General features: G+C 40.4%; 2 long non-coding RNA genes across 3 annotated transcripts in view; one reads left to right on the forward strand and one right to left on the reverse strand.

Annotated features, from left to right (window-relative positions):
• Positions 1–4,384: 4,384 nt before the first annotated feature.
• LOC120567004 lies at positions 4,385–8,146 on the forward strand. Its single transcript, XR_005640506.1, has 2 exons — positions 4,385–4,444; positions 7,807–8,146. It is a non-coding gene; the product is annotated as an uncharacterized LOC120567004 (long non-coding RNA).
• A 430-nt stretch (positions 8,147–8,576) lies between these two features.
• LOC120567002 overlaps positions 8,577–20,377 on the reverse strand; it is a 231,801-nt gene continuing 220,000 nt past the window's right edge. For both annotated transcript variants that reach the window (XR_005640504.1, XR_005640503.1), the window contains one exon: positions 8,577–8,712. This is a non-coding gene — a long non-coding RNA (uncharacterized LOC120567002). The remainder of the gene's footprint in view (positions 8,713–20,377) is intronic.

The raw sequence follows: 20,377 nt of genomic DNA on the forward strand, positions 1-20,377 counted from the left end.
TGGCAACAGGGGGAAACAGCTAGCCTGGCACTGTCCAATTGTAACAAAATACAGACTACCAGCCCCTCCAAAGCTCACTAATTAACATGTATTGTTTGTTTAATTCATACAAAAACCAAAGTTTATAAATTACAATTCACTGTTGATAAGTGTAACCAGGATAATACCGGTTTTGCTGTATGCAAATATAACTGGCCTTTATCTCCTCCGCACTTCACAATCTGTTGATTCAAAGTACAGGTGTGTCTATCAGTTTATCATCTATAATAATACAGCTGTAAGATAGATAGATCTCATGACTACAGAACAGATTTGTGTGGAGTGGATGCTGCTCTGTGAGTCACATGAGGATACTTTGGTTGTCTCCTACTGCATAATAAGCTAGTGTAACATTTGATTTGGATGCTGGGCGAACCCCACAGTGAAAACAACAGTAAAACCCTGGTTATGCGAGACATGAAATCCCTCATCAATAATAAGGAGGGGTCAAGGGCTGAGGACAGACAGGAGGTTAAGTCTATCCACAGGGAGCTGAACTGTCAAATAAAGAAAAGAGTGTTATTTGAGGAGAATCGTCTGCAAAAAACAGGTGCACAGTAGCATCGGGGAGATTATTAGCTTAAGGCACAAAAGGTTGGTCAGAGGTGGAAATGCATATCAACATGAATGAGCTTTACCTGTACCATACCCTGTTCTCAAGGTTTGTATAAAAAAACTCAGACAGTTTCACCCACTCCAGGTCACCAGACGGACCTAGTGGGACCTCTCATACCAACATCCTCCAGCTCAAAGTCACACTCATCTTTGCTCATCACCTCTCAATATCTTTCCTCTGACCCGCAGTCCTGCTTTCACCACTTCTACAGTTGTAAATCATTCCACCTTTCCGTTACTTTTAAGATGACAGCATGAACGCTTCAGAACTGCATCTGAACTCAAATCCTTTGTTCAACACAGTGCATGCCTTTAAACATCTTGCAATTTACTTTGATTGCATGTGCAGGGAAACTGATTTAAATCTCAATTTGAATTGGGTTACCAAACTCTGTGGCCACGTTTTTCTTTGTTACAAAAATGTGGTTCAGAAATGGTTCCTTCTGTCTTCTTCTATATCTAGTCTCTGTTAGTTGTTTCCCACACAATGCAAATGGCAGAGTCAAAGGTTGGCAATACATGATGCAAGTAAAAAGAAAAGGCTCCCAAATGAACTCTCCTCTGAAATTGGCCATACTCCTTTATCATTCCTTCTCTCTTTTTCCTTCGCTTTTTAGTCCTGACCTCAGTACATTCTTCTTTGCTCCAAGACTCACCAATGCTCTCTTTGTGGGGGTTTAATGATGCATGCCAATGCAAATAGACCCATGGACATATCTGAATATTGGTCCTGAACCCAGAGGGGACGAACAGCGCAGGGCAAACAGACTTTTCCTACATCTCGAGAGAATCATTTTTAACCCCTATCCCCATGTTGAAAAAATACATACATAGGATGAGTCCAGCCGCAGAAACCAATTACCCCTCCCTCACCCATTCCTCTGCACAACAAACTCTTTTATTGATCTGGTGATAATTACCTCAGTCACATCATAAAGTACCTGGAACAGATTGGTGGCTCAAATTATCGATTACCCCTGGGCTACCCTTCGCTGTTCATTGTATTGCCGCTATACATTACTTGATGAGGTCTGCTTTCCTGTGCACTTCTCTTTGGCGCTGTGCAGGGATACATTGACAAATTGGTTTATTGGTCAAATGCTCGCAATCAAAGTCATTTGTTATCTTTTCTTAGTCTTGATGTTAACCTGTGATCCACCCCGACCCAAGCTTAACCTACCGTTAGCTAGTTCCCCCACCTTCTCTCCAGCACCACAAAACCACTCATTTAATTTTTGGTCCAAAAATGACCTTTCATTGGTGGTTGTGACTTGGGGCCTGCCCTGGTATGCACCAGCTGTGTCTAATGCTTCATTACACATCTTCCTTGAGGCATGTCAGCGTGTGACCCTGAAACCTCTGCCCACTAGCCACACATACTTCCCCGGCCACAGTCACAACAACGGCCTGACCTCCACTGAGGCCAATACATTTAGTCCACAATAAATAATGAAGTTGGCATTTCATCTCAGCTCTGTTTTGTGTTGTAGTAAAAAAAATTTTTTAACAAAGCTTATTAGAAGGTGTCTGTATTATTTTACAAGCCGTAATTATTTTTATAGATCACCGTGGCAGCCTGTCACAAGTCTCCCTCTGCTTGTTTCCATTGAAAGGAGAACAAGAAGACTCACAGGAGATGTTATGCTTTGTTGCCGTTGTCGGTCTGAGCTTTGTGCTTGTCTGTGTATCAGAAGAACAATGGCTCCTGGCATTTCCCCGGATTCCTCCTCCTTCAAACACGATGAAAATACATCCGAATTTGAACTGAAAATGGCTACACGGCTAAGTGAAGTCTGTGGATACAAAGAATTGTTTTTCACATGCTCCCTTTTTTTTTTTTTTTTTACTAACAAGATTAGCTCTGAGAATCGTTGACCTGCACACTAATCAACTCATTTTAAAGTCGAATAGATGACATGTTCATTTCCATTAAGAGACTGTTCTTTAGTGGTAGAAGAATGATTACATAGCAATGGTTTAATCAGTAGGTTAACTACAGGGAGCAATGTTTAATTAGTAATTCTACATGTTGCTTCTACAGAAAAGCTCAATAATAGAAACTATTCCAACAATATGTAATTACTGTGTTTTGTAAGTGGGTTGTGTGTCACTAAGATTCATTAAAAAACTAATTTCTGGTTAAAGAGAATGATCGCTGTGATGTAATCTCTCGTGTACAGTAACACGTTTATCAGATGAATACTTTATAACAAATAGCTGGGTATCTGTTTTGTGTATTAATGCCACCCTGACAAGCGACTTCATTAGGTGACTGAAAGATACCAAATGATTTTCACTAAGAGGGCATTATTCCTAATGCATATTTAACCACAGGAGTCACATTGAGAACTGGAGCATAATCTAGCATGAAACAAAACCGCATGATGAGCTGCACATAAAAGTGTATGCAACCTCAGTGGAAACCAGCACAAGAGCCTGATTTAAATGAAAGCAGGACTTAAAATATGTTCCTATACAAGACCATCTGTTCTTTCACATTATTCGGTCAGAAATAATGGATCGTATTATACAACACATAAGCGATATCGGGCAACATTTTAATAAGATCTAATCCTGTATTGTACGAATACATGTACAAGACTGTGTTGTTGATTAATCTATCATCCTCCATTCATCAACACTAATTATTTTTTCTCCTTCGACTTTGCAGCTTCTCATATTCAATATTGCAAGAAGGTAATATCAGGGAGCGGGAACGAACGTGATATAGCACTGACTGGATAGTGCAGCTCTCTCCATGCACAAGTTGTCGCCTGCAGGAAAAGGTTGCGGAGGATAGAAAGCTCACCTTAGCCATCTGTAGTGAACCAAACTGGCTCTGGGCAGGTGTTCAACACGGCCAGGTGGAAAGCAGCTGACACAGACATAGCTCCCCGGCGCTATTTGTCACTGTAAATAACAATTGTTTCTTCAATATTAGAATTGGACAGGAGTGAGCAACCAGCCAGTCTTCCTCATTCTCCTCTAATTTAGGCAATTAAAAAGAAAGGTCATGTGTGGAAACAGATGGCTAAACATGTGCTGAGGCTGGAGGCTGAAAGAGACAACTGGCCTTTTACATGCACCATTCAAGCACTCCGGCTATATGGGAGACCGACAGTAAACGGCAAAATAAATACAAGTTTTATTTACCAGAGGCTCCAAAGTGTATATTTATGCAAAGATTGCTTTGCAGAAAATCCCACAGGAGGCTGTCTGGTTTGAGCCTGGCACATGTTGTTCATACTTGTTTGCATGTAAAAATTGTTGCACACTTTTCATAGAAGACATTTTGATCCCTCTGGGTATATTTCATAGCTTTCCATCTTTCCATACGTCAATAAGGTTAAACAGCTATAATTACTGATATACAGCTGCTCCATCTAAAAGACAATGTGTTGTCAGATGTAGTGTCAAACAAGACGCTGTTTTCTTTAATCATCCGCTGCAGAGGGAACTACTGTAGCCTACACACGATGAAAAAAACAACAACTATTAAACCAACTGAGAGTGCATCTGGGAAAAGAAGCGATACATTTGCTGTGCTCAAGGACAGGACAATTAAAGTAAAATAAAGTCTGCTAAAGTTAAAACAGCCTGCCGAACCTCCCAAGAGTAACATAAGAAGCTTGTGTAGGCAGTAAGGTGGGGAGGAACAGCAAACGTTGTCACACTTCCGCTCCCTGTGGAGCCGAGCTAAAAGAAGGGGAGACATGGATCTGGAAACAGCACACTGCCTCGAGCTTCTGTTATTTTCTACTGCAATGTTTGTGAAATTCCTGCTGATGAGGTGATTATACTGGAATGTGTGCTTCTTTCAGTCTGACTAGTTACTGACAGTGGCTAATGTTAATGCAAGTAAAGATATTTTAATGTAATGTTTAAAAAAAAAAAATGCATATCAGACATTGTAGCTGGCTCAGTAAGGTGTTGTTTAGCACTGGGATTTGTGTGCGTATTTTCATGCCAACATCTGACCCCATTGTACATACAGACGCACTCTGCAAACTGTATTTGCTCTAGGGATTTTGTGGGGGGGAGGGGGAAGTTTTTGAGCCAACATCCACAGTCCACGGTTGTTAAGGTTCAATGGGCCTTTTGAAGTGAACAGAGAGCGCAGAGTGTATGCACTGTGACCAACAATTTTGTTTCAGCATGCTCATCATTTCACCTAATAACACCGCTGCTTTCGGATGGATGCAAGATGAAAGTTTTCTCCATACTTGAACTGAAGAAACACTGTCTGCATTGAGAATGTTAAGATCCCAAGAAAAGAGTTTTACTGTAAGCTTGTGAAGCCCTTCTGATCTGCCTTTAGGGAATGTTAACTTTTCCAGTAAATGAAGCATTTGACAACACTTACTGGCAGTGCCAGGCGTGTTTTTAATGCAAGGTGCCACTTGGGCGCTTATGCATTCACTAGGATCGCATCATCTGCTACTACAGAATGTGTGCGTATTCATGAGTGTGTGTGTGTGTGCGTGTGCGTGCGCCTGTTGACACTAATCTCTGTGAACAAGCCACAGCTTGCCATGAGCACGACATTACATGCATCTCTTCACTCACCAAAAGTGGCTATGGCATAGCACTATACAAACCAGCAATCTAAACAAACTGTCCTGTCAGAAACCTGCAGTCAGTGAAAGTCCAACAGCACACATACTCGAGCCCAAAGAGAGCGATATCCTGGTAACTGTGTCTCCAATGTCAACAGATGGTGAATAGATGACTAAATGAGCCGCCAACAGTCTTCTCAACACTACAGACAGTAACAAAAAAAATCATCTCCGCCAAAGGGTACTTGCTTGGCAAAGATAAACAAGCAGCTGCTTTGTTCCGTGAGTTACAGGAAACGTAACACAGCGCATAAATAAAGTCATACTTTTGAGTGAGAATGCTTGAAAGTTGTAGAATGACTCTAATCAGGACGGTGGACATTAGCTGGGTCCCCAGTGATACTGTAACAAAGACATTTTCCAATTTATTAGTGCAGCTAGTGTCTAACTAGTATTTGTCCACACTTATAAAGAGACAGTTACAGTCAGACACATTACAAAGAAGTACACCGGAACAATGAAAACACTGTGCTTTGCTTGCATTGTGTGTTATAGATGCACCTAACTTAATAATAATGTATTTTTCTAGGGGGAAATGCACTCTTTATGTGCAAATAATAATGTGTTGGATTCAAGATACTTGTGACACAGTTTTGTTCAGTTCTATGCACATGGTCAGAGTTTTACTGGAAAAACATTGCCATAAAAGTAAAACATTTTGTTTTAACAATATTGAAATGGAAGTGTTCTTATGTCCCCTGGAGTGGTGTGAGAGAAAACAACAGGCTTGAATTGCAATAACAGAGGCAGTGACACCGTGTCTTTGTCGCCATGAAGTGTGCACGGCTGATGCCAATTAATATGGCAGAGTCTGATATGGAAATTAAGGAGCACTCTATTGATGGCTATGAGTGTCAACAAGGCCAAGCTGCATTGAGAGATATTTAGTTTTGTGATCAACTTTGTTTGGTGTAAATTTATTTAAACCCACCTAGTGGAGTGGCAACAATAAAATACCATAGCACATCTAATTAATTCATCTCACTGCACCATACATTATTATGGTGCTAAAACAGTTTCATAAGTATTTGCAACTTGTTAAATACAATGCACAAATGAATACAGAGTGATTCGTATCACCGCTCCTCCGCTTTCTTCACTGCTGCCCGCATCAAGACACTAGTACTTGCATACAGGGCCACAAACGGATCAGCCCCAGCATACATCCAGGACATGGTCAAACCCTATACCACAACCTGCCCACTCCACTCTGCATCAGCCAACCTGCGTGCTGCCCCCTCACAACGAGGGACAACTAATCACTCAATGAAATCCAGACTGTTTGCTGTGCTGGCTCCTAAATGGTGGAATGAGCTCCCTATTGACATCAGGACGGCCGAAAGCCTACACATCTTCCGTCGAAGGCTAAATACACCTCTTCCGAATACACCTCGGATAAACATAAAAAAAAGAAATGATATATATATTTCTTGATGCTGCACTTTCTTATAGCTCTTTGTAGTTTTCCTTTTTAATGCTAATGTACTTGCTCTTACTACTTGTTGTCTGGAGTTTGCACCTTCAGGGTTGAAAGCACTTAATTGGATGGAGGTAATGCAACACTTATGGATGCCAACCGCTGTTAAACGACTACGAAGAAGGCTTGTCAAATGTTTCAGAGACGGTTGACAGAATCGTGACGTTCTTCCGGGAAAGTTGATATTATTAGGACTTTGTCGTCAAATAAATTACATTTATGTTTTCAGCATCATTGTTGCAGTGCATTTACAATTTGCTTTGTGTTGTTATAGCGGCAGTGACAGTTTGCTTCTTTTTGGAGTGTGCTAACGTTCACGTTCTTGTACAGCTTGAACAGCGATGCTAACTTAACTCGTTAAAGTCATCCCTGTAACATGGGCTTTACCTGGTCTTTTTATGGAATTGGCAGTATGAAATGTTATTAAGCACAGCTTAAACCCATCGGCAAGCGAGTGAATATATAAACTAGACAATCTAAGGAATCCATTGATACCAACCATGTCATGCTTGTCCATAACAGGGATATATAAAATAAAGGTTAAGTTAAGCCATTTTCTTTCTTTTTTTTAAGGATTCTTTTTTGGGGCATTTTTAGGCCTTTATTGACAGGACAGATGAAGACATGAAAGGGGAGAGAGAGGGGGGAATGACATGCAGCAAAGGGTTGCAGGTCGGAGTCAAACCTGGGCCCACTGCGTCGAGGAGTAAACCTCTATATATGGGCGCCCGCTCTACCAACTGAGCTATCCGGGCGCCCAAGTTAAGCCATTTTCAAAGGAGTCTCTCTCTCACCTCAAGATATCAGAATAAAAATGGATTTATCATGTTTTACACTGTAGCTGTTGCCATAACTACAGATTTCAGATGATGTTGCAATTTAAACGTTAAATAATACAGATTTAACATTTGCTCGACATATTGTAACCATGTTTATTAATACAGTAATTGCCATGCACCGGGTTAAATACATGTTTCTCCTGTAAGACAAAATGTATGTGCAGTTGTGCACCTTGATAAAAAATGATAGTTTAATCACTGAATCTGCCATGTTTTACAGATGTGACTGATCAAATGCTGTCCTGAACACCTGTTTGACAAGGTTTACCTGGACCCAAAAGACTCTCCTCACAGTATGAAGGTATTGTGGGACAGGTGTACTTCTGCCAAGTGATGGTCTGAAGACAACACAGCAGCATCAGGAAAGATTCAGTATCCACAGGATGACTTCTCTGACCTGAGAGCCTACATCACCAGCTGACACATCTTCAGTAGAAAATAAACCCTTTAGACTGGTGGAGGACATGATCTGGACGGTTAACATCTGCTACTCTGTGCATTATGTATACACACTTTATATTTCCATTTCATTGACTATGAATAAAGTCCTTTATTTCCAAGCAGGGTTTGGTCATTTTTAAGTTTAGTAGTAAGGATTCTTAAGTGTTATATAACATGTTTTTTTCACAAAGACTTTAATTGCACTGTTTATACAGGTGATATGTCGGATTTAATGCCTGTAGAAGGGCAAACACTAAGTCCATTTAACATCCTGACTATGAAAATGTAATCCTTTATGACCAATAATAGTGACTGTAAGCAACATAAAACATTTGTTTAACAGTTAAACTTTATTGTTTTGACAGATAACAATATGATTAAAACGAAAGTATTTTGAAAGCGTATCAAATCAAATCTACACCTTGAAAAACATTTCACAGCATAAATATGACGAATAAAAACTTCAAGTGAAAATCTTTAAGTTACTTTGTGAAATAAGAGTCCCTTGCACACAGCCTGATCAATGTCTATGGAAACAGTACAGTGCTCACAGCAGCTGTTGATATTTATACTTACTGAGCAGTTGAGAAGTGTGACAATGAGCAATAACTTCCTCTTGATGGTTTCTCATACTGTGAGGAGAGTCTGGTGTGTCCAAGTACACCTTATCAGTGGTCAGTCAGATCTGTAAAACATGGCAGATTCAGTGTTAGATTAAACTAGGCTATCATTTTTTTTTAATCACGGTGTACAACTGCACATACATTTAGTCTTGAATAAAGGAGCAGCATGTATTTAACCCCGTGTGTGGCAATAACTGTACTAATAAACATGGTTACAATATGTCGAGCCAATGTTCCATTTAAATTCTTTATAGTTTAACTTGCAACATCATCGATTGATTCCTTAGATCATCTAGTTTCATATGATACCAAATATATTCACTAGCTTTACAACTGGGACCACTAACAGTTATAAGCAGCACTCAATAACATTTCAGACTGCCAATTCCATACAAAGACCAGGTAAAGCCCATGTTACAGGGATGACTTTAACGAGCTAATTTAGCATCGCTGTTCAAGCTGTACAAGAACGTGAACGTTAGCACGCTCCAAAAAGAAGCAAACTGTCACTGCCGCTATAACAACATAAAGCAAATTGTAAATGCACTGCAACAATGATGCAGAAAACATAAATGTAATTTATTTGAGGACAAAGTCCTAATAATATCAACGTACCAAGAGGAACATAAAGTAGATTCTGCCGACCGTCTCTGAAACATTTGACAAGCCTTCTCCATAGTCGTTTAACAGCGGTTGGCATCCATAAGTGTTGCATTACCGCCATCTACTGGAGAGCGCTGGGATCGTCACTTGAGACACATTGTTTTGTGACAACAACGGCGCGGAAAAGCAGTCTCAAAAGTACCCACACATATAGAAAGAGATTTACAAATATATTTACATTGAAAAATACACTCACCTAAAGGATTATTAGGAACACCTGTTAAATTTCACGTTAATGAAATTATCTAATCAACCAATCACATGGCAACTGCTTCAATGCATTTAGGGGTGTGGTCCAGGTCTAGACAATCTCCTGAACGCCAAACTGAATGTCAGAATGGGAAAGAAAGGTGATCTAAGCAACTTTGAGCGTGGCATGGTTGTTGGTGCCAGACAGGCTGGTCTGAGTATTTCACAATTTGCTCAGTTACTGGGATTTTCATGCACAACCATTTCTAGGGTTTACAAAGAATGGTCTGAAAAAGGAAAAACATCCAGGATGCTGCAGTCCTGTGGGCGAAAATGCCTTGTTGATGCTAGAGGTCAGAGGAGAATGGGCCCGAGTGATTCCAGCTGATAGAAGATCAACTTTGACTCAAATAACCACTGGTTACAACCGAGGTATGCAGCAAAGCATTTGTGAAGCCACAACACGAACAACCTTGAGGCGGATGGGCAACACCAGCAGAAGACCCCACTGGGGACCGCTCATCTCCACTAAAAATAGGAAAATGAGGATACAATTTGCACGAGCTCACCAAAATTGGACAGTTCAACGGTAGCATAATGAGGGTCTCTAAATGTTAACCGAGGCACTGAGAACATTGTAAGTGTACAGACAGTTTATTGAACGAAGAGCTGCGGGAGCGTGAAAGGGCTACGAGAGAGAGAGAGCTACCAGTAGTCAATGCCGCAACACAGCGTCGTACTTTGGGAAACTGGTGGTGTACCTGCAGACATTGTGAAGCTATGGCCACCAAACAGGAGTGTCTGTGTTGCACGGAGTGGGACCTGTTGCGTCGCGACACCCAAGAGACGCTGTGTTTTGTACAGTCTGAAGATTTCCCCTCTCTGATAAACAGGGCTGTACCGAAAATAAATTGGAGACAGCGACCCAGACCGTAGGGACCAGATGGACAGTTATCCACTGAGTAAGTAGCTACACTAGACAAGTTATGTTTTACATTGGTGCGATTATTTCAGATATATTGAGCAAATTGGTTTTGATTTTAGTTTGCATCGCCAGCTGTAAGTCATGACTGGTTTTCAAGACGGCGGCCGCATGTAAACATGAACGCGACTGTCTTTATAATCTATCTTTTCAATAAACTGTCTGTACATTTACAAAGTTCTCAATGCTTCGGTCATGTAGTGACCCTCATTATGCTACCGTTGAAGTTTGGTGATATTTTCAGCCTTTTTAGTGGTACAAAATAGCAATCTGTTTTTACTTTCCCTGTTCCCCCGAATACTAGCGTTGTAAGCTAATCAGCGGTCTGCGCTAGCTTCTTTCAAGCTACAAACACATTTGATTAGCATGAAAACATGTCCCAGAGAACGATCGAGTGGGTACACATCTGTTATTAACTCCTAGGTTGATTTTGCGCCGGAATTGTCCTTTAAAAAAAAAAAAAATAAACACATATCATAGGCTGACATTTTTGATAATAATTCCCTAAATTCAGTTATTAAGGAGTTGTGACCAAATGTTTCTAATCAGTTCTTTCTGCTGGACAAAGTATGTAATTTATTGGCCGACATATATACACCGATACCAATCTGCAATAAGCTGCCAATTCATCAGACTAGTGTTTCTAATTATATTTAGTCAAAGTTTGGCGATATCACTGGAGGCTTTTACAATATTTGCATAATGGTGTAAGCCAGTTATACATTTGTTCCCAGTAAGAACACATTCACAACCTAATTAATGAATCCAATGATGTCCATAAAACGTGCTTATATGTGTTTAAGCCTAGATTTGTGCGTACAATCTGATAGTGAATGAGACTCTTTGTCACTCCACCAAATCCAGAGCTCTCTCCTGGTTGCAAAACCGGCTGTTAACTCTCAGGGTCTCCACGAATCACAGTGAATCTTACAATAATTAAAAGAGGAATGAAATACCAGGTCCAGAGGATATACAAAATGACATTTAGGGGCAATACTCTTACAGTTAGAGAAAATAATTGAGGAGAGTAGTTTATTAGCCCTCTGCCCTTTCAGTCAGATATGACCTTGCAAGCCCCTGTACCAGAGGACCAGCTGCAATCCATGATTCATTTAACACCTTCTGGGCCTCTAGAAGGACCCCAAGCACATGCACTGTTGATTAAACTCTTTGTGGGAGAATTCATATTTAAAGCATACGCCACATGAAAATTAATGATAACCAGCCAAGCAGCAGAACACAGTACCGAAGAGCCACAGTGGGCAATTTATGAGAGAATCGCTCCAATTTACAATTTATTTTGTAATCATTGCAATGTTTCGTCCATATAAAGCATAATGTAATGCACATTTGTGAGTAGGAGGAATTATAAGGAATATGAGTGGGCTACTCTCAAAATGATATAAATGTCATTAAAGTGCATTCAAGCAGGAAATCTAGCACAGGCAACTAGAGATTAGCCGCTGGGTGGGAACGCTCCACATGTGCCCATAAGAGGCTAACAGAGTCAGTGAGTGAATGAATGGGTGATTGAGCAAACTCTAGTGAAGTTTTTGTATGAATTTAGCTGAGGGTCTGTGCATCTTTGAACTAGGCCACTGTGAATTTCAAAGGAGATGGCAATGCCCCACTTACATCAGAGCCTTAATTTGTAAAAAGATATTTATATGTAATTTATATTTATTCACCCCTTGTTGTTAATGCCTCGTCATGGCCTCTCTGCCAACTCTTCCTGCTCTGTATGTTCTGAAAAATATTTTCCATTTCACCTGCAGCTTGTACTTACAGGAACACTGCACATCTTGGACTCAACACAACATCTCCAGCAGCAGCTTGTTGATGGAAGCAATCCATCATGTAGAGTTCAAGGGTTATACACCAGGTCTGCGCTTCACGGTCACACTCCCAGATCTAACACCTTGCCCCCCCATCTATCCCAGACCTTCTACAAGTATCACTTCGCATCTGGCTGGCTGATGGCTCTGTTTATCAAACTGCACAACGCTTTATCTGTAAAAGTTCTTTTAAAAGAGTAACAGCACCAAAATTGGGGATTTAATTATGTTTCTGTAAATGATACTGGCCAATTCAACCTATCATGTGAACACTCTCTACCATGTCCCACACTGACATCTGTTTTCACAATGTAAAAGATGCAAAAGTTCAAATTCAGTGTCCTATGTGTAATGGGTGTGACGTCATGGTCCTGCGAAGAGCGGAGGTTATTTAGGGACACCGGTAATTTGCGCTCCCTCTCTCGGGGGGTGTACATGTGTGAAGGCCAAACATTTTGCCTTGCTGTAGGTGCCATTTTCATTTAAACATCTACAGCATGTAACGTGAGAGTGTGTAAGAAAAGTTGTTTAATTAGGAAGTGCATTTGTTTTCATAGAGTGCAGAAGACTGCAGTGACGGAAGACAGGTTGCTGTATAGACGAGCTGTAAAACAATTCCAGTCAGCTGTTGAGATCAGCTCAAAGTTGGAGCGGAGATAATGATTGTAAGCTATGAACTGTGAAATGTATCAAATATAGTAGGATGTAACTATGAGATGTTCAGTGTATTGTCTTTGTTTTTCCTTTTTAGTATCGGTCATCACAACATTAAAACACACTGCTGGTCTGAATGAAACCTAAATGACTTAAAGGTACGGCATACTGTCAGACCAGCTTATGAAATACATTGTGTCCTAAAATATGCTGGAAAGTGGTCTTATATTGTCTTGATTTTTTATAGGACTGTCTTCGAGTGCAATATTGCCTGTCATTGTTTTTTCCCACATTAATTTAGAGTAACTGGCATTTATTTGTACAATTTGTTTTCTTTCTTATTTTTTTCTTTATTTATTCAGGGAAGGTTCACTGAGAGGAAGCCTCTCTTTTGCATGAACGCCATGATCACATTCACGCAGTTGCACACGTTCATACCTGGAAGCTGCCCGGTACAACCATAGTCTGATCTGCTGGCCACTGAGCAGCTCCACTGGAGCAGTTGGAGGTTAATGGCCTTGCTCAAGGGCACCTCAGTGGTGGTAATGAGGGAGGGACAAGCGCTGCTCTTTCACTTTTCCCCACCCAGATTTTATCCTGTCGGTCTGGGGATTGAACCGACAACATCCCGGTCACAAGCTCGCGTCTCCAACCTTTAGGCCGCCACTGCCTTTAAAGTTGGGTTTGTTCGTCTTCTTTCATTGTAAATATTATTATTAAAGGGTAAAGTGCCTTAATCGCTGATGGGCGCTATGCTGGTTATAGGCTCAGATATAGCTTTAGAGACCCCTTATTGCCTGCTAGTGTGGATTGAGGTGTTAAGTCTTCTATTATTCCCTGCATGTAGTGAACAATGAATGTGTGGGTTTTAAAGTGTGCAGTAGTATTTTGTTCTATTGGATCTCATTGCTCTTTTATTATGTGTATTGGGTCCTAAAGCATATTAATAGCCTCTAAATTATTCCTGTGCAACTTTGCTATTCATATCAAGTGATTGTGTCGGTGCCATGGCACTTTCCCCTCTAAAGTCGCTACTGTGTAGTTCCACGCTGGCGCTGTTGGCCTTTTCCTTATTAGTGTTTTTAATCTATGCGGACTTTGTGAATAAACTCAATTTGCATTTTGTCCTGATTTGTTTGTTCTGGACACGTACCTGTTTCCATTACTACATATGTTTAATGGAGCAACTTAAAAGTACAGCCTAAAGAGCTTCTGGCATGGCTGTAGATTATTAGGGCATTTCACACCTGCCTTGTTTAGTTTGGTCAAATTGAACCCTGAAGCGTTAAGCCCGTTGATGCGGTTTCATTGGGCAGGTGTGAATATAGCAATCGCACTCAGGTGCAGACCAAAAAAAACAGTTGTCTCAGTAAGTTTGGGCTAAACAGCTCCAGTAGTCAGGTCTGTCACGGATGAAAAAATTGCTGCTGCCCATTTCTCCAGCGTACTCAGATCACCAGAAACATTCGTTGGCAAGGATAGACAAAGAGCCATCATACCAACGTTTTGGGACCAATTGGTGGGGATTGCTGTGGACAAAGTACATATCACAGTACATATGTGGCGTTTTCTTTTGCGAGGTAATTAGCCACTCCATTGCTCACCTCCCCTACGTGCAAATGTTCTACCGAAACAGGTTCCTTTCCAAGACTATTTTGAAGAGGCACCGTCGCTGCATCCGGAGCACAGCACCGCCCAAGATGACTGTGATTGGTTCAAAGAAATGCAAACAAGCCAGAGCATTTTTTTTCTCCTATCCCAGAGTGCATCTGTGGTGTAGCCATACCTTACTACAGCGCTGTGAAAATAGGTCTGGCAATCCTAGACTAGTGTGAAAAGAAACTGAGTTAAGGGGAAAACGCTCAATTTTCATCAACTGATTCGGACCACAGCAAACAGCTGTAGGTGTAAAAACGCCGTTACAACTGTCTGGTGAAATGTCTCAACAACTATTGGATGGTTTGCCAAACAGACATGCATAATAACGTTGGTGATCCCCTGACTTTTCCTCCAGCGCCAACATGAGGTTGACATATGTGGTTTTGAGTGAAATGTCTCAACATCTATGAGATGGATTAACATGAAATGTGTTACAGATCTTCATGTTCCCCACAGTACAACAAGTGCAAGACATTTAAAGATATATTTGTACATGCACATGGACATTTTCTCACTGCATGGTTGATGAAGTATTTCTAGATAACCCATCACCTGCACCTGAATATAATAGTGTGAGCATTTGCATGAGAAATACTTAGGATAGCGGCATTATCATAGTGGCAGCTGTGAATTAGGAGAAAGGAGAGAAACTACCGATCAACTGCCTGTAAACAGAATACGTTTTGAATTTCCACACTATTAAACCACCACCACCACCTGTCTAAACCATTTCAGCCGCATTGATGTCACGGCGATACAAAGCATCTTTAAAGGATACTTTTTAGGTGAGAATGGATTCGATGAGTGAACAGTAAACCAGAGTTGAAATATCCTTGCTGACATGAAAAGTATGTACACTACATTATGACTAATTAACACTGAATGAACAAACAAACCAGAGTTATCTGCTTTCTTGCTCTAACCTGATTTCTCACATGCATGCGTGTGTACATACAACCTTTTGAGAGAGAAAGAAACAAATACACAGTCAAGCACAATGAATTAACTTAACTAAAGCAATTAGGAGGAGATAAGTCACAGATCAGGCCATGGTCTCACCATGGTAGTTCCATCTACTTGGCTATTGGCAATATTGACCGGAGCTCTGTCAAGACACAACTGAGTAGTTGTTTTCAGCTGGTAGTATGTGTGTTGCAGTTGCTTTCCACAAATTATACTGTAATCAGCACAGTGTCAATCTAGAGCCGCATCTTGCTCGAACAGCCTGTATTTGCCTCAGCTTTGTATTTCAATGCATTTTCTTATTTTAGTCATTTTTAGTCATGTCTTTAATTATTATATTTAATATAATGGCTGGGTGACATTCACGAAGAGCTCTGTGATTGTGTCTGAGTGTATATGCAAGGGAGTGACAAAGGCTTTTAGTGAGCTTGTTTGTACTATAGCCTAAACTTTGGAAATAACTGGAAGGTTTATATGCACAGTTAATGGAATTGTGTTTGGTAATCAAAGCTGTTATATTGGTCAGCTTCAAGTCAGTGAAACTAGCACTTCATTATTTGTCACTTTCCCAATTTGAGCAGAAAAGGTTCTGTGCTGCTTAAAGGTAAAATATGTAATAGTGACATCTACCGTTTAAAGTTGTTACTGCAGTCCGAATTCAAAATACTGGAGAGAGTCGTCCCCCAGCCCCTCCTCCCCAGCGTCAAAGGTCACGGGGGTTGCCAGGTTGCGTACGTTAAACCCAATGTCCCACAATGTCACTGTTAGCTAGATGCTAGTCTCGCATTGCCAGACGTTACGCCACAGCGCAGCGGAGTTGCTAGATGCTGCTATGTTTACGGTTATAAAAGCCCGTGCTCTCGCAGAGCTCTGTACCCGGCTGACAGTCACCTTTTATCGGCTAAACGTAGCAACAACGACCACGACCTTGCAGAGCTTTGTGCCCGACTGACAGCCACCCTTTCATGGCTTAACGTCATTGCAACAGTAGCGAAAAGACCCCGACCTTGCGGTCGTCTGTACCCAGGGCACAGTCACCGTTTGTCGACTACGGCCTTTGAACAGAAGCGGGGGGAAAATTTCGGCAGGGAGGAGATTTTCGGTACTACTACTTTCCAGACCCAGTTATACAGCTTGTCCATTCACTGGATTACACATTATGGTTGCATGCCAGTTTGTAAAAAAGTGGGAATCATACTGGCGATGGTAACGTTAGCCACAAGAATATTCCATAACATTGCAGAGCGACCTGGTGAGAACATGAGCTGTGTCCCAATCCAACAATTCAGGCTGCAGGGTTGTTTTGCCAAAAGATAAATTGCATGTTTCCATTATGAGGAAGTCAAACTCGCAGTTTCTGTCATATGTCCGCCACAGTGGTTGTAAGCAGGTGTGGCTCACCCGCTTGCCTGGTCCTCCGCTAACATTAGCGTCTGTTAGCATGGTGGCATTAGCATCAGTCAGGATCACTTCACCGTCTGCGTCTCAATTGTTTTGCAAGTAACTAACTCGAGTACTCTATATAATTTAATGCAAGCACATGAATGTTGAAATGACTGAAAATGCCCATCCCTACTACGTTAGCCATGATAGAAATGATGAAGCTAAACACTTACCTTACCTGTTTAGGAGAAAAATGGCCAACTCTGTGTCCTTTTGGGCTTTAAGATTTTAAATGCATCTCCAATATTTACCAACGTTTTACCACGTCTCTGGTCATGCAACTGTTTAGAAAGATGCCGAGTTTTTAAAGGTCAGGTAGAATAAATCTCTGTTCATTTTTTGTTTGGTTGCTGCCACCATTGCTGCAGCATGTTGTCTTTGCGTCTTTGCGCTTCACGTCTGGCAACCTGAGGCCTTTACTACGAAGCAAAATTTGGCGTTAACGAGGTTACTTCAGGTTCAACCTAGGGTTTTGTGTATCACGACGGTGGATCAGTTATGGTTAGGTTATAAGGATATGTTGGAGATCAGAGATCAACCGGTGTAAAAGCACCGCCTACTGACCAATCAATACTCGATTGATAACGGCATCACCGTTCTTAGAAGATCAGGTGGAGCTCGGTGCGCGGAGAGAGAGGTGCTCAGAAAAGTTAAAACATTTAGAGACCAGATCAATTTTCAGCGGAGGGAATTACGTACAGGCTCTTTTTTGGCTTGTTGAGCCGTGTGTTGCCAATGCGCACATCGGTTTGAATTATATTTTTTATTTGCTCTCATGATCGCTTCCCACTGTCAGGGTTGCAACTGAAATAATAGGCTAAAGCAACGACAGTTTATGGAAAGCACAAGTGTAATTATGGTCAGATCTTGTGCCTGACTGATGGGGAAGTGATATTAATAAGCGTTGTGATTTACGCATTAACAGCGGCTTTTTTTTTTTTGCCAGCTTTCCTTCCTGTTTTAAGAAGCAGCGACTGTATTGCGTTTTGCCTGCAAAACCGTGTCTGTGTTCTTCATATTTATGTAGTATAATAGTTTGCTCTTCTTATGTAAAATATGCAGCTCTGGTAGATGTTTGCGATTGGTCATGCTGTGCAAACACCGCCTCTTTTATGTGAACGTGCGCGCCGCTGGATTGGGAAACACTGGGTTGATTGAACTAATTTTTAACCACCGTCGTGACACAGCTTATGTGGGACTGCGGTTGTTAGGTTAGGTGAAGCCGGGTAACTGAAATAAATCCAGGGCATGTTGATCTGAATTCATAGTACAGGCTTCTGGGTGTCAAAATTAGCATTTGACAACACACGGGCCACAATAAAAACAGACATTCCGTCACGGGATTGGAATTTCAAAGGCTAAAATATACTTTAGTATTGTTGTCAGAGAAGATAGTATTTTAACTTAGCATGTTTCCTTAATATCTGATGACACATTGTGGTAATTTTTTGATTAAATAGATTACATATTGGGCCTTTAAGCAGACATTTCTTACTTATATAAATCGACAAAACACAAGCAAATGAAGAAAGCCCGTTCACTAATTTAACAACACATACATCACATTGACAAAGAAATGATGAAAATAAGTACAATTTGAGCAAATGCATTTGATGAGATTTGTTTTGTGTTGTTAAAATCCTCTTTTTGACAGAAGTTGGCTGTTTTAGAGCCTTTAAGATGTTCTGGGGTGTAGACATTTGTTTGGGGTGTCTGGCATATAGCTGGTTTTTTGCCAGTTGGGGTTACTATATCTCTTTATTTTCAGATGAACTTCCTCTGTGCACATCTTCAGTGCCTGTGGTGACTTTGCGTTACCACAGCCTCAGGCTGAATGTCGTCTTAACAGCCCATTACACTGAGTGGCAGGTGCTGGCCTAACCTGCACACCTGAGGGGACAAATAAAGGACACACAATGCACTTTGTTGCCTCCAGGTGAAAAGTTGCATATTGTAGCCTCAAGGAACTTTAAAGTTTTTTTTTTTCATGATGATTGATTTTTTAAATTATTATTATTATTATTATTATTATTATTAGGGACTAGTTATATTAGTACCTCATTTTATGTGATCCTAAATGGGAACCAGGCCTACAAAAGTTACTACAGGCATTTTAGCCATATGCAGCTGAACAAGACCTGAGAAAATGACAAATCCAATGAATAAATAAATGACTGACCAACTGCATGTAAACAGTCATAAAAACAAAATGTTTTTCTGTAGAAGCCTTAAAGTTAAAGAGCAGTTACTCGAGTAGCTGTCTAGCAATGACCATGGCTTGTATACCATTATTTGTAGTGTTTTTCTTTTGTATATTTTCCACAAAATTACACAGACATTTGTTCCACAGTGGGAGTGCAGTTGATAAACCTTTCTTTTTGTTTTGTTTCCAACCATCCATGAATTTCAAATTGGATTTTGTTTTTTTATGGTCAACTGTTGATCTGATTAGTGCATATTTTGTACTTTTCAAAACCACTTTCTGTATCTGAAGTAAAAGTCCATGGCTAGACTCCTGGGAACTATTTTTTTTGCTAAAGTTCAAACCCATTTTCTTGTGGACTTTGTGTTTGCACCGAGACACAGGAAGCGTTTCTCACTGAGGAGATTTAGCCATCATTAAATGAGAGTGAATCACTACTATTACATTTTATTCATTAAAGCCTCTATTCACTTCAGAATAATTAAACTGATAATAATGGCACTTTGTAATCTGCAGAATAAAAACTAAGGGCTTATCTTTTAAAGCAGGAAACATTTTAATGAAATTATGAAGTGGTGATAGATCAATCTAAGTGTGCAGTTTTTAGAGATGCTACTTCAATATCTCTGTCATTTTTGATGTGGCTAAAAGTATATTTTTTGTTTCAGATGTCTGAGGCTTTATGAAGCCCCTGTAAAATTGGTTTATCTTTAATTTTTGTCATCATGATTACAATCCCCATATTAATCCCCATTTACTTTATTATGCTTCTTGCTGATAAGTCTTTGAATAAACCTTGTTTGGGCATCAGTAATAATGAACTTCTGTTGAACTAACGCTTAACTATGACATTACTACTTGTATTCATGTTTTCTGATCTAGAAATTAATGCAACTGTAAATGCCCACGTGAGCAGATTATAATCCACATTTAGTTGTTAATTAAATAATCCCTGTCCTAGTAATTAGGGTGGGCATTAATGACATTTGGTCATGCATTGTAATTAAGATTATATGAGCACATTTTAAAGACAAGCCAAACAACCACTTCAGTGCATAGGGTCAAGCTCATTACACACTGTGTTAACACAGTATGTTAAGGAATTGTTTAACACTGAAATTAGTCATGTACAGAAT

This window comes from Perca fluviatilis, chromosome 10 (genome assembly GCF_010015445.1).
Source record: "Perca fluviatilis chromosome 10, GENO_Pfluv_1.0, whole genome shotgun sequence".
Taxonomy (NCBI): Eukaryota; Metazoa; Chordata; class Actinopteri; order Perciformes; family Percidae; genus Perca; species Perca fluviatilis.